The sequence below is a fragment of the Herpailurus yagouaroundi genome, unplaced genomic scaffold (genome assembly GCF_014898765.1).
Source record: "Herpailurus yagouaroundi ecotype Mexico unplaced genomic scaffold, PumYag 159, whole genome shotgun sequence".
NCBI classification, from domain to species: Eukaryota; Metazoa; Chordata; class Mammalia; order Carnivora; family Felidae; genus Herpailurus; species Herpailurus yagouaroundi.
In genome coordinates this window covers 42,641,048-42,648,978 of record NW_024412400.1, presented here as the reverse complement: position 1 = coordinate 42,648,978, position 7,931 = coordinate 42,641,048, and positions in this window count along the sequence as shown.

The window sequence follows — 7,931 nt, the reverse complement described above, 5'->3', positions numbered from 1 at the left end:
GAAGGAAGGAAGGAAGGAAGGAAGGAAGGAAGGAAGGAAGGAAGGAAGGAAGTGACAGAGGGAGAGAAGGGAAAAAGGGAGGGAGGGAAAAAAAGAGGGAGGAAGGAAATAGTCATTTGAAAAACTTTAAAAATTCAAGTCCCATAATCCTACTATAGAATTAGCTAGTACTTGTCTTATTTCTCACATGAGCTGGAAATTTTGTCTAGCCCTGACATATTCCTGGGGTGCATAATATGTACATTTGATCCATGAGATGAGGTACACTATCAGATAATAAATGTGACTTGTTTTTTTAAGATGACATTTTAGTGATTTATGTGTATCTGTTTTAATGCATTTATAGAAGCTTTATAAATCTGATTTAGATATGTGAACTGAATTTTTACTTTTATATGATGCCACTATTAGAAAAGTATATTTTTCTTATAACTGAATAAAATGTATGTGGGGCTTTAGATGTGTGTGTTTTCTACATGCAGTTTCTATACTTTTATATGTTATAAAACTCTGTAAGTTTGTGTGTGGACCCATATTCAAGGTGTATATCTGAAATACATGTAATTCAAATGTTTGTATGTTAAATTTATATTTATAAATAAAATAGGAGGGATTATTATTTAATCAAATTTAATTTTTATATCTTTATAAATTAAAAAACGCCTCCCTTGAGTATCCTGTTACATAATAGGTATAAAATATCCTTTGTTTAATTAATTAATATGGCATAAATTCATCTTTTCTTACACCATGTTTAACTGACAGAAAATACCTGGTCACTAAGTTGAATGTGATCTCAGATACTTAAAATTATTGCCTCTCTCTTCTCTTTCCATGAACTAAGAGAGAATCAGGAGCCTATTATGATGAAAACAGAGTTTTTGTAGAGCGGGCTTTTAATTTTTATGAGAAAATGAAGCGATTATGCTAAAGAATTATCAATACATAATTTTATACTTTAAATCCTCATTAATAAAAGTTAAATGTTACCTTAAAGGCTAATAACTTATTTGTTTTTAGTGTTAAATAGCAAACATCTAAGAAAACACCCTAAGTAGACCTGAACGGTGTGAGCCTGGGACAAAAATGTAAAGGGCAGGCAGAAGCGAGTTCACAAAGGGCCTGACAGGTCAGAGTCAGGAGTGTGGATTTTTATACTAAATACAGGAAGAGGCCATAGAATGGTTTTCATTTGTTTTAAGTCATGTTCATTGAGATATAAACTTATCTCATGTAGAGATAATTTGGGATAGAAGCTCCTCACAGACCTTCTAGAACACGTGTACAATTGTCAGAGTTAAAGGAAGGTGCTTTATGAGGATGGATTTATTCTCTTATTTTTTTTTCTAAAGGACATTTAAAGCATTCTATGGAACTGGGTCTCCCTTTCTCTCTGAAAAATAGATATATATGTCTATGTATATAATTATTCTAAACGATAAGTGTATATATAATAACTTTTGTTACATTCATATATGTGATGGTTATATATCCTATATATCCTGTATATATTCTCTCTATATAAAATCATCATATATATGCATGTTACATATATATGTACATAACGGTTTGATGATTATAGACAAATATATAAGTTGTGCAACTACCACAATCAAGAAATAGATCATTCTGTCACCCTAAAGAGTTCCCTCATGTCCTCCACCCCCTAGCAACCACTGATCGCATCTTTGTCCCCATAGTTTTTCCAGGATGTCATTTAATGGAATCATGTAGCCTTTTGTGTCTTGCTTCTTTCACTTAGCGTAATGCCTTTGAGATGCATCCACGTTGTTAAGTGTATCAATTGTTCATTATGGCTGAAAGAATTCCATTGTGTGAATGCACTATTTGTTTATCCATTCACTGGTTGATGAACATTTGCGTTGTTTCCAGTTTGGGCCATTACGAATAAAGCTATAGAAGCTTTTAAAGAAGGAGTGACATGATCTGGCATAAACTTAAAAAAAAAATCCTTCCGGCTCCCATATAAAGAATACATTTTAGTGGGAGGCCAGAGGCAGGGAAACCAGCACAGCAGTCCAGGTGACAGAAGAAGGTACTTGCTCAAGTGAAGATACAGAGAAATCAATAGAATCACAATACTTACATTGAAAGCACAGTGTAGAGCATTTGCAGTAATGAAAAAGTGGGGAAAATCAAAGATATTTCCTTAGTTTTTGTCTGGAGCAACTAGATTACTGCACACTCCTCATTTCCAGTTACCTATCTCCATATCACATTAGCATAACAACTCCGTGGGTATCAGTTAGTAAAATTAAATTTGGGACAAAAAATTTGAAAATATAGAATTTTCTATGAAATCGACCGTCTATCATCCAGTCCACAAAAGCAAATCTTCTGTGACAGGCAGGTAACTTCTAGAATCTTGTACTGAGTCTCTACAACACTGTCTTTCAACACAACACAATTTAAGTTATTTTCAGAATTACGCGTGGAACACTAAGATTAGATAATTTGGGGAATTTTAAAGCCTGTCACACTCCCATTCTTGGTCTAAATACTGATTTAAGAAAAATATTAGAACTGTGAGAGCCTCGCTTACACTGGGCAGCACGTCATCCTGAGATTATTCCCAAGGTCGTTCCAATTCCATAGAATGAACTGAGTCCCCCTGGAAAAAAAATCAGAGGTAAACACATCCTTATAAAGTGCCTCCTTTAAACTTGGAGAATTGTACACTTGTCCTTCACAGTTTATAGAGGGGCTTCTACCCCAAATCCTCTACTTCTAATTAATAGAGTTTATGGACTGGATTGTTTTCACTCTGTCCTCAGTAATTAAAGAGGTTGAACCCGTATTTTGGTTTTTGAATATTCGATACATATAACCATGTAAAAGTGATATCATTTCCTCAAGTCACCTACATTTATATATAAACCAACTCTTCATTTTTTGCTGCATATAATAGAGTCTGTGTGCTTAAACTCTTAGAAAGCATTTGGGGTGAGTTCTACTTTCTCTGTACCTGGAGACAGATAAACATAAAATAAATTACCAGCAGTGAGGACCGACCTTTGCCTCCATCATCCCACGGGGAGATAAAAATATCCTTTTACTTAATTTTGAACCTATTTTTATATTTCTATTTTTATATTTCTGAAAAGGCTTAATTCTAAAGATTCATATTTCTCCTGATTTTCAGGTTAGAGATTTTTTTTTGTCCATACCTCTTTTCTGCCTTTTTCTATAATAACAAAAGGATCCATAAATTGAAAATCACATGATGATATTTGGTGAGCCTTCATAGCTTCACAGTGTGGCAGCCTCATTTTCAGTTACAGAGTGTCTGTCTGTGTGTGAATGATGTATTAGAACATGCATATATATATATACATATATATATACACACATATATAAAATCAGTCAATATTATGATCTTCTGTGTGAACAAATATGAATGTGTGAATATCAGTGATAGCATCAAATTCATAAAATATTTATTTAGCTGCTTATTTTGTTGATTACAGGCCTATTTTAGACTTTACAAGAAAAACTATTTCTAGATTTTGCACATATATGTGATTTTCTCAAGTTTCGCATTTCCATACCATATTGTCTAACTCAGAACTACTGAAATAGATTAATTTTTGTAATAAAAATAAAACTCCACTGAGCTTTTGGAATAAAATATAATAATAACCAGTGTTTACTGTTTTCCCCTGTTCTTGACATTGATTTTTAAAGCCGATGGAAATGAAAAACCTTCGGCGCTCCTGCGCTATGGATCACCTTACTGACAAAATTACTTGGTTAATTTTTTATTTTAATTTATGTTAATTTTTTATTTAGTGGGTGTCTACATTGTACCACACACTGTGTTAAGCATTGGGAATATAGACAAACATGAAATGGCCCTGTCCTCCAAACATAAGTTCATTTTTCAGTAAAGAGACATTATACCATAATGACTATAAATTGGTTCAAAACTAATAATATCAAATAACTTTGCAAAACTCTGCACACAATAATGAGTACGTGTGTGTGTGTGTGTGTGTGTACACACACACACACACACACACACATATACTATTCCAAACTTTGCCAAGATACACATCCCTGACATTTTGCATCCTTCGCTCACCAAACGTTCAAAAGACTATCCCACTGCCATTTAACAACACATACACGTTATGTATATAAAGCAGCCACTTTATGAATTGTTAACTTGGAATTTTATAGTATTTTTATTGCACATGATACAGTTCATAAGTATACCTCAGTACACACATTACTTTAAACTATGACCTGCTTGCTGACTTCAGGCAATTTTTCATTCTGAGTTTCAATTACTTATCTGTAGAGTGGGTGTATAACACCTGCCTCATAGGGTAATTATCAGGATTTGCTAGGACAGTGTAGGTAGCGGCCACTAGCTGACTTTAGAGCTGAATAAATGGTAGTTATTTCCACCAGCAGCAGTGGTGGTGTCATTGCTAATCAAACTCTGCCACAGTGTTTGTTGCCAACAATAGGCACAAGTCGGCCAGCTGGGTGGCTTGAATTCCGAATTCAGCTCTGCCACCTGACCACAACATTTCACTCTCAGAACTTCCGTGTAGAAGTGAAATTGTCCTATGTAACAGTTCTGAACATTTTAATTGAACTACAGTAGAATCCTTTCATCGTACACACATTAAAACGCATTCGATTTCCTTCTAGACTTGTTGTAAGGCCCTGGAAATACAAAGATACATTAAACAAAGGCCTCTGTCAGAGTAAAATCTTGAAAGGAAAATACATTGGTAGGCAACTAATGACAATGCAAGGCAAAGCATACTATAAGAGAAATATGTACAAGTTATTACGACCAAGGAAGAAGTGACAATGTCAGAAGAAAAATGGCTGGGAAAGGCTCTATAGGACTTTATGACCAAACCTTTATAATAAGTCATTTTCTAATGTTGATTTATTGTGTTCTGTATGTTATATTTGGGGGAAAACATATATCCTATATATATCCTACACATGTGCACAGACCCTTCTAAACGCTGGGTGCCTTCCATACAATTAGGGAAGATTTCCCTCCAATCTCATGCAAGGGGGCTAAGGCATGTTAAGAAACACATGGGTATATTAATACAGCTACCATATGTGCCTATAATCCATATATCAACATGAAAACTTTCTCAGAGAAGCCTTCCTAAGCAATCTAACTGTACCTTTGACTACCCTCGGAACTAGTTCATGCTATGTTCTTCATAGAACTCAACATTACATTGAAATTATATAATTAGATTCTTAGATTTTCTTCCTCCCTCTCTCCTTTCCTTCCTTTCTCTCTTTCCTTCTTTTTGTGTGTGTTTCTCAAACTAGAATGTAAACTTTAGGAAGCCAGGAATTTCTCATGCCTCCCTGCTGTGTCCTCGATGCTGAGAATCCTGCCTGGCACGTAATTGGTAACCAAGAAATTTGTACTAAGTGGATAAGTAATGAATGCACACAGAAATCCATACATGTATTAGCCCCATAATCCCAAAAGCACTAGTCTCATTCTTACCAGCCATTAAACCTTTGAGTTTATTGAGTTTCCAGAAAGCTTGTGAATTCGGTTGCCAAGTATAAATGACTCAAAAATACATAACCACATGAATTTCATTAATTCTACCGACAAACATAAATGAATCTTGCCTCCTGTTTATCATGATTCTCACATGCATTTTTTTCTATTTGTAAAAAAATAGTTGTATTATTAAAGCTACAGCAAATATATCAATGGTTTATGAAACTTGCATATGGAGATGAGAATATTTCTTAAACTCCACATTTCTTAAACTCCACTAAATATCTGAATTTATGTTTTGTTTAGTGGTGGAAAAATATCCAATTGCACTGACTATCATCACATATTTACCCATATCTTAATTATACTGCAACAATATCAAAGCCTATAACATACGTAGAATTTTTATCACGTCTCCGGTTTAGCTACATTTTTTTCTCACCCAGCCCCCAGGAAAATATTCATGAGGCAAAACTGGCAATACAAAAATAATTATTTGGAAAACATTATATGAGGTGAGTTGTTGCTTCTCTACTGGATGCCAGTTTAAATTGAGCTAATTTGTTTTACCAGTAGCTTAAGAAAACCCCCAGCACAGCGGCACGACAATTATATCCAGGTGCAAGGACTTAATTCAACAAATTCTAGGTGGATCCTTCCAGTCTGCACGGTGGGCCCCATTCTCAGCTGTGGCTAAGAACAGATGCCTTGAAAAGTCTCTGTAAACATGATCCAGTCAGTCCTTGAATAGAGATGTTGAAATGTTTCCAAAAAAGAAAAAAAAAAAAAAAAGGATGTGATATTCTTATGACCATAATTCCAGTGTATACACCATTGAAGAAAATGACATGGTAGGAATTATTTTACATATGTGAACAAAATAAGAAAAGTAATTTATTCCTTTGGATTCTTTTTTTCATATACAAAGCATATATACCTTTAAAATTATAAATGTTCATATAGGTTTTAAGATAAGTTATAACTATAACTATATATTATATATATATATATAAATTAAAACCATTAACAACAATATACACATTGCAAATAGTTTCTGACAGAACTTTAGTGATGCTCTAGATGAGAAAAGTGTGGAATGTCAGATGAGGAAAATGAGCCTCTGAAAGATAAATCTGCTTGCCCACGTTCATGGAGCAGCTTATGTAGAGAAAAGACTATAGTATAATTGCCCATAACCTCCCTTTTTAAAATTCATGATTTTTTTAATTAAATAAATTCAGGCTCTTGCCTTATTAACTTTTTAAATAACTTTCGTTAAATTATATTGAGCAACATAAACAAAAGCCTTTAGTGTTTTCAGGGCCAGAAATAAATAGCCAAGTAATGAGTATTTTATTTTTCCAGCATACTTCTAGATAATAGTTTTCTCAGAATCTGTTGTTTGTCTTTTCACTAATTGCTAAGTTAGATGGGAAACAATTTCTAACTTAATATTGTAGCAAACTGCCTTTTTAAAATTACTAAAATACACATGTGCAGACACGCACTAGATTTGGATATATTCAAAATTTAGTGCTAATTATTAGTATAGTAAGACCAGCAGGTAAGTATGCGGGTCTCTTTAACCTTCAGTTTTCCAGTGTTGCTAAATCTAAATCTGTTAACAGATGACTACCCAGATTATTCCAGATTGGGAATTATATCATAAGAGATAGTTATTTTGGCCACTGTGTCATTTCCAATTTTACCCCAACCAAGAGTTTTCTACCAGTTTTTTAAGGAAATTTTTTCTTTAAAACTTCTGATAATGTCCACATTATTTTTATTTTAAAATAAAGCCATAAAACTATCTTTTTCCAGAATAATATGTAAACATTAACAATACTAATTAAGGTAAACCAGACGATTTGAATTAAACGATTAGGTAGTGCTTATTCAGATGTAATGTGAATAGTCTGGACATTTTGAAAAACATCCAAATGGGACGCAAATAAAAAACTGTCAAAATCTAAAACAAGTTCAGCCAGGCGTACAAGACCAGTTCCCATGAACTGAAAGAAAAAATTAAAAGCAGTCAGATGTCCTAAAAAATCTTAAAGCTAGATAACAACTTTTCTCCTCTTTTGCTAATGGATACTAAAAGAAGATTTGATACATTGAAATCTCCAGGGCAGAGATTTTAGATAATTTTGGATAATAATATAGCAATTTATATCCTCATTACGCCAATTTTTCTCTTATGTAAAAAAAAAAAAAAAAAAAAAAGATTGGATGTGATATTCCACTTAAAACAGCAAGATTATAATTCCACCATGGTATCCCTATCCAAATAATAAACCTTACCTCAAAGAATCAAGCTTTAATTGCTTCATTGTAAAACAAAATTTAAGCTGTCACATAGAAAGCCAACTTCCTATTTGAGGGAGAGAAGGTATTCTACACTGAGAAC